The sequence below is a fragment of the Bidens hawaiensis genome, unplaced genomic scaffold (genome assembly GCF_021521415.1).
Source record: "Bidens hawaiensis isolate Kalapana, Puna unplaced genomic scaffold, B.hawaiensis_p1.1 tig00022524_1, whole genome shotgun sequence".
NCBI lineage: Eukaryota > Viridiplantae > Streptophyta > Magnoliopsida > Asterales > Asteraceae > Bidens > Bidens hawaiensis.
The window spans coordinates 52,434-59,184 of record NW_027493513.1 but is presented as its reverse complement, the minus strand read 5'-3'; the positions used below and the strand labels follow the sequence as shown (position 1 = coordinate 59,184).

The 6,751-nt window shown below is 34.1% G+C and overlaps 1 pseudogene across 1 annotated transcript; it reads right to left on the bottom strand.

Moving 5' to 3' along the window:
- Positions 1-1,312: 1,312 nt before the first annotated feature.
- Positions 1,313-6,481, bottom strand: LOC143565796 (serine/threonine-protein kinase Nek2-like; annotated as a pseudogene). Its single transcript, XR_013141133.1, has 14 exons — positions 6,420-6,481; positions 6,236-6,302; positions 5,987-6,052; positions 5,862-5,908; positions 5,739-5,784; positions 5,575-5,655; positions 5,451-5,493; positions 5,313-5,362; positions 4,611-4,692; positions 4,476-4,525; positions 4,329-4,402; positions 4,182-4,233; positions 3,467-3,895; positions 1,313-1,981 (listed from the first exon to the last, which is right to left on the bottom strand). The product of XR_013141133.1 is annotated as a serine/threonine-protein kinase Nek2-like (transcript).
- Between the last annotated feature and the right edge of the window lie 270 nt (positions 6,482-6,751).

Sequence of the window (6,751 nt, the reverse complement as noted above, 5' to 3'; positions counted from 1 at the left end):
TGTTTTTGTATTAAAAAATTTCAACATAATGTTATTGTTCATACAATTATGCATACATACATATGTACGTATTGATTTGATTGATGAAAATTCGAATTTCTTCACCATTCCACGTAGATAAAGGAAAGGGTGCCGTGCAAGGTTACAAATGCAAAGTTCAAGAATCTGTTTCTGAAAACATTTTAAAACAATTAAAAGGTCCATTTGAAATTTTATTAATATAAATTTTTCATTATGTATCGAAAATAAATAATTTCAAAATTTAAATATGCTTTACTTTTATTATAATAAACCATTAAATTGTTGAGATAACTGTTTTAAAACTTAAATTATCTGGGAATTTGCAAACTTGTTTGTATAATATTTTTTACTACACACTAACTGATTTTCACCTATTTCTAGAATATCAGTTACAAACTGAAACCGGTTTTTGGTCAACCCGTCAAAACCGGCTACGGCTCCTAACGGTTTTGGAGAGGAGAATCCCTAACCTATGTAACCGGTTCGGCTTGATTACTAACCAATTAACCAATAATAACCTATTGAAATTAACCTTATTAACACCCAACTTTATTAACCAATTTAGTTAATCGGTTCCTATATAAAAATCCCTAACCATCGTTTTGTAACCTGCTCCTTGTATACTGGTTGATAATCGGTTTCGGTTTTGGTTAGCTTAACCGATTAGGATCAGCACCTTTACTGCCAAACGAATAATTTTAAAATTACTAGAAAATTGGTTAACTTGCTCATATTATGTATTTTTAAATACGAAGACCTAAATACATGCAATAGAAAAGTACACAAAATATGATCATTGTTGTAAGCAAAATAAGTTAAAGTCACATGCAAGAAAAAGAGTAAAAAGTTATTTTGGTGCTTTTTTTACATGCAATCATAATTCATAAACACTATTTATCAATTGGGCTGTGCTTTATTATTCAGGACATTTTATATTTACTAGAGCAAGGTAGACTATGAATATTTGTAAACCTAATCTTCAAGCCAGATTAAAATTTGTAAACCTAATCCATATGTGGGAACTAAATTTACTAAAAATCTTTTTAGCTAACATTAAGAGATTTAAAAAAACATATGTAGAACTATTTTGGTTACCGATTTGACGGTTTCAGGTCTCAAAACACACGATATGCAACATCCATTTTCCAATGTTTATGTGATACAACTCGTAACAAGTTAGAACTACGTGTCAACTGCGATCATTTTACCTAAAACGAGCTGGTCCAGGATCAAACCGAGACTTGTTCGGTTTCAACTTCTGACTCGACTCGAGTGAGATGATCTCATCCTAGTTTACATGAACAAGTAGTTCAAAACCACATGAACAAGCAACAAAACATGACAAAAGTTCATAAAACCGAAACCTACTACAAATTCCCCACAACACTAACCCCGGTTCCTGTCAGGGGCCTGGTTCTCTTCAAGCTCTTTGACAACCAAATTGCGGTTTCTCTAGGCGACACCTTTTCGGGCCCAAATGGTTTCAACAAAACCGCTAACTCTTCTATCCGTTGTTGTTGCATAAGTTGTGCACTAAACTCCAACAACCCTTCTAACGCCTCGGCTCGTTGTTGGTATGATGACGTGTCAAACCTTCGCCTCCGTGAATCTGATGACGTATCACCACTCTTGTTTGTCAAGTGGACCCCACTGGGGCTTGTTTGGTTAACAATCTTAACTGTACACGTGTCGATTGTGACAGACTGGTCTTGGATGGTGTTTGAGGAAGTCGCGGAAGAGCATTGAGCGGATGTTGAGGAAGTTTTACGGGTTGGTAGGATAACGGGTTGTTGTGTGTAGGTTAAGGGTAGTTCGGTCATTTTGTCGATACGTGGAGCGTGACTGATACATCAGGTGATTCGAAACCAAAATGTGGTTTTGTGACCTGGGCTGATAAGGGTAGAGATGCCCGACGAGTTGTTCGTGACGATATGCTGGCTGGTGATTGTGATACTGGAAGCTGAAAACATAACAGAAATTTAGTAGTTTGTAATTAAATTATTTAAATGATAATAATAATTAATTACACGGATGGTCCTTGTATGTCTATTTGTCCAGCTTATGGATTTGACACATTTATTGAAAATTACAAACCGAGTCTAGAGTTATGCATGTGAGTAGCACTGATGGTCCCGCTATTAGCGGTATCTTTTTCGGTTAAGTGGGTATGAAAGGATCAAAATACCCTTAGGTTATATAAATAAAATAAAAATAAAAAACCTAAGTCTGATGGGTTCTGCCTATATACATGTATGCATGTAAATGAACAGAACGTTATGTGAACCGTTTGGCAGGAAGTTCATGCACATTTGGAATAGCAAACAAACACAAAAAACATTTTTTGTTCATTTAGTTAGACAAACGAACATGAACACATGCTTCGTCCGTTCTTTTATGTTCGTTCGTTTATATATTCAATAAACTTTTGAAGGTCCATTACATTTTAGACTAGTTTTATGGATTTAAGATATCACTCATTACAAATTAGTCTATTTTTAGTACATTTCTTTTATGGGAAAATTCCCAAAATAAGTATTTATGAAAACAAATTTCTAGTTTTAGGTATCATTTGCAAGAAATTCCAGAAATAGGTATTATAAACTAGTCGTGACGAATAGTTTGTAGAACCAATTAGAACTTTCCACGTGCCCTTAAACTAACCGTCACGAGCACGTTCATTAATCATTTACTCGTCACGACTAAATAAGTTTCATGCCTCGTAATCAACGCTCACGAGTAATTGACAAGTCATTTAGTCGCGACGAGTAGATTACCGGTTTACATTCCCTGCAAGAGTAGTTTGTTAGTAGTTAACTCGCCGCGACTAGTTTAATCTTATAATCTACACGTCGCGACTAAATGGCTTATGAATTACTCGTGAGCGTTGATTACGAGTCATGAAACTTATTTAGTCGTGACGAGTAAATGATTAGTAAACGTGCTCGTTACGGTTAGTTTAAGAACACGTGGCAAGTTTTAATTGGTTCTACAAACTACTCCGTCACGACTAGTTTATAATACCTATTTCCGGAATTTCTTACAAATTATACCTAAAACTAGAAATTTGTTTTCATAAATGCTTATTTTGGAAATTTTTCCTTCTTTTATTTGTATTCACTCAGTGATGTTTGTTTATGTTCATTCACCTATGTTCATTTATGTCCGTTTGTGGTTTACTTTCATGAACCGTTTGCTTATAGGGTTAACGAACGAACATAAACGAACACATCCATTTTCTTAAATGGACGAACACGAACAAGAAAATTTTGTTTGTTTAATTTTTCGCCTTCGATAGTTTGTTCAGTATAAGTTAAACGACCAAACATGAACATGCTTCATTCGTGGTCGTTCGGTCCGTTTACAGGCTTATAGTAATATATGCTTTATGATTATAGCACATATACATAAAGGTTAAACGGATATTATTTGGTTGACAAGAACTCACCACATCACGATCCGAACTCCTTATAATATTCGGTGAAGCAATTTGTCTTCGGGGAGTAACAACTGAACATTTTACAGGAGTGACTCTAGGAGTTCTAACAGCATTTGCTGACCTGGCAGCTACTAACTTCTCTGTTCGTATATACTCTTCAACACAGCCAATCGATAGCTTTCTTGAACTTTGTGAACACGAAGAATATTGATCGTGTTCGGATACACTAGGATTCAAACCCCTGTCACTGCTAAAAGACGGTCTTTTCCCGTTTTGTATATTAACGGGTCAGGCTTCGGGCTCAATGAACGTGGTTTTCTTTTCATAGTTGTAATCGGGCCACTGGGCTGGAAGTGTATGGCGTCTAGGCCCGTTCATGTTAAGATGGAGTTTAAGTACATAAGGTTGAAGATGTGAATGTTTGAGCAAATCAGCAGCCTACAAGGTAAACGGGTCAAACAGTAAGGACATCAGGTCAAAATGTCAAAACAGGTCATCACAATCTTCTTTCCTTAAATATGATTTCAATACTTATATGATCACAATGACAATCTACTAAGCAAATGACACGTGTTATCCTTTAGGTATATACCAACTTTTAAACTAAGACAATTACAAAAAACATCCATAAACGAGTCAAAATTACCAACTTTAACGAAAGTTAAAAGCTTGAAATTCTAAAAAAATGTGATAGAACTTAAAAACAAGTAACGAGTTTACATACGCTTGGTCTCATTTCTGGGTTTTTCCGCAGCATACTCTTGATAAGCCCTCGGCTGGAAAAAAATCATTAAAGGTTAAAACATTATAAAAGAAAGTGACGAAAAACAAAAACTGAATCATATCATCACATGGTGCATTGAAAACTCACAATGTGCCTGAATACATGGTTGGAAGTGGCGAAACTATGGATTTATTTATTTTATTGATCAATGACTGCATGTCCTGCTCAAAATAATAAGCACTTCACATACTGATAAAAGATATAACTATTGTAAGTTCACAAAAACAAAGTTACAAAAGCTTTAAATGCAGACTTGAACGCTGTCATTTCATACATGCAGCATCCTGCACAAGTTATGTGTCACAATTACATTAAACTATGCTAGAAAGAGTGATTAACAAAACCCCAATTAACTGTTTTCAAAATTACCTAATGACCATATGTCCGATTTTGAACCATAAGGTATATCCGCAAGAAGTTCAGGGCACATATAACTAGGAGTTCCCACAACCTGAAATTTAGCAGTTATAAGAGAGATAGTAGACAAGCTTGTAAATGAGCCAAACAAACACAAATGGGGCAAGTTTGTGCCCTTCATTTTACTTTAACCGATCAGACAGACAGACGCAAACAATTAGACGAACGGGTTTTTCTTGTTAAGGTTCACTCGTTAAGAAAATGAATAAGTTTTCATTCTGTAACAGTATAGACAAGTGGTTTATAAACATAAGTGAACGAGCCAACATAACTGAGCTGACACAGTTAAAAGCAGTTTGAAAAACAATGTGTTGGGTGTAAAAGGTTATTAAAACTAGAGTAAGTTGTAATGGCCCCAAAAAACATTTTAATAAATATATTAACAAACGTAAACTAACGAACTTAAACAAACGAAAACTAACGAACATGAATGTAAGCAAAGAGCATCTAACTATTTAAATGACCGAATCATTTAAGTAAATGAACAAAAATTTTTGTTCATGTTAGCCCGTTTATTAAATAAACGAGCATAAACGAACTTCCCGCCAAACGCTTCATGAACTGTTTACTAAACATTCAGTTCGTTTACAGGCCTAATAGCTGATCATTAGTTTAAACTAAAACAGAGTAGAAAGGTAAGTAAAAAATTAATACCGAGGATGCAAGATCATCAGCAGTCAACATTTTTGCAAGACCAAAATCACCTAAAGAAGACAAAAGTAGTCAATATTAGACAAAAGGATACATGTGTTATGATTTCAAGATAATATGCAGAAAGTGGCTAATTATTACCAAGTCGGATATCTTGATCTCGTGTTAGAAATATATTTGAACACTGAAGGAAATACAAAAGGAAATTTTAGCATTGCAAGACGATTACATACATCAAACATAAACAATATCATTGCCAACTAACCTTAACATCGCGATGAATAATATGATTAACATGCAAATAATCAAGTGCCACAAGTAGCTCCACGAGCCATTTGCAGAGTTTCTAAAAATAATTACAGTTAAAGGTAAGTGACGCTAGAAATGATTTTTTTGTTTTTAATTATAAAAGCATAAAGGAAATAAAACCTCTTCTGGAAAATGAACACCATTGGCTTTCTTTATTGCTTCCGCCCTATACGGACAAATATTTACTTAAATAACAGCAAGAACAGTCATATAAGAGTGAAATTGCTGGAAAATATAACTTACATATCTCCTCCTTCACAGTATGCTATAACAATGCACACATAACAACCCTGAAAGAGAAAACATTTATCATAAAGTTAAGTTAGTTAACATACACTAAACACCAAAAATCCAAGTGAAGCACAAACCTTTTCAACCCATGAATCTTTGTACTCGACGATGAAAGGATTCTGTACTGTGGAGATAAGTTCCATCTGCATAACACATAATCATATGATATTTGCATACTCAATAATTTCAATTTCCAAAAATGAATCTTCACAATATATGACCAGCAATAACATTGAATCACATCATCTATATAGCTGAATCAATTTTGAAAATCTTTAACAGAACTGAGGATTTATGCATGTATGACATATGGAAAATATTAAAACCTCCAATAGAGCAGATCTGCGGGTCCTATCAGTCTGACGAGCAAGTCGAATCTTCTTCAAAACATACCTTAAATAGACGAAAACACAAATAACAAATCAAAAACTACACAACTTTCTTGCCACAAACCAATAATCATGAAACTATGAAACCTAACATAATTACATATAAAAAAAGAAAGTTTACCTTTTCCTTTCATGTTTATGCCTGACAAGCAGAGCAGAAGCAAAAGAAATGGAAAAGGACATTACTAGCACAGAATTAATTCACTCGATAATAATAACTAGTGCAAGAGAAGAGATTTATGCCTAAACATATGCATCACCAAGTCACTTACACAAATCAATTTAAGTTGACATCTCCCTCAAATGTCACAAAATCAGTGACCCTACAAACAAAATAATATTCTATTATATCCTCCTAACTCTAATCAATTTGATAACAAACTAGTATTAGTATAATACAATATACTAATTCCAATTTCCACCACTCACATCTTTTCTTCAAAGTATAAAGTA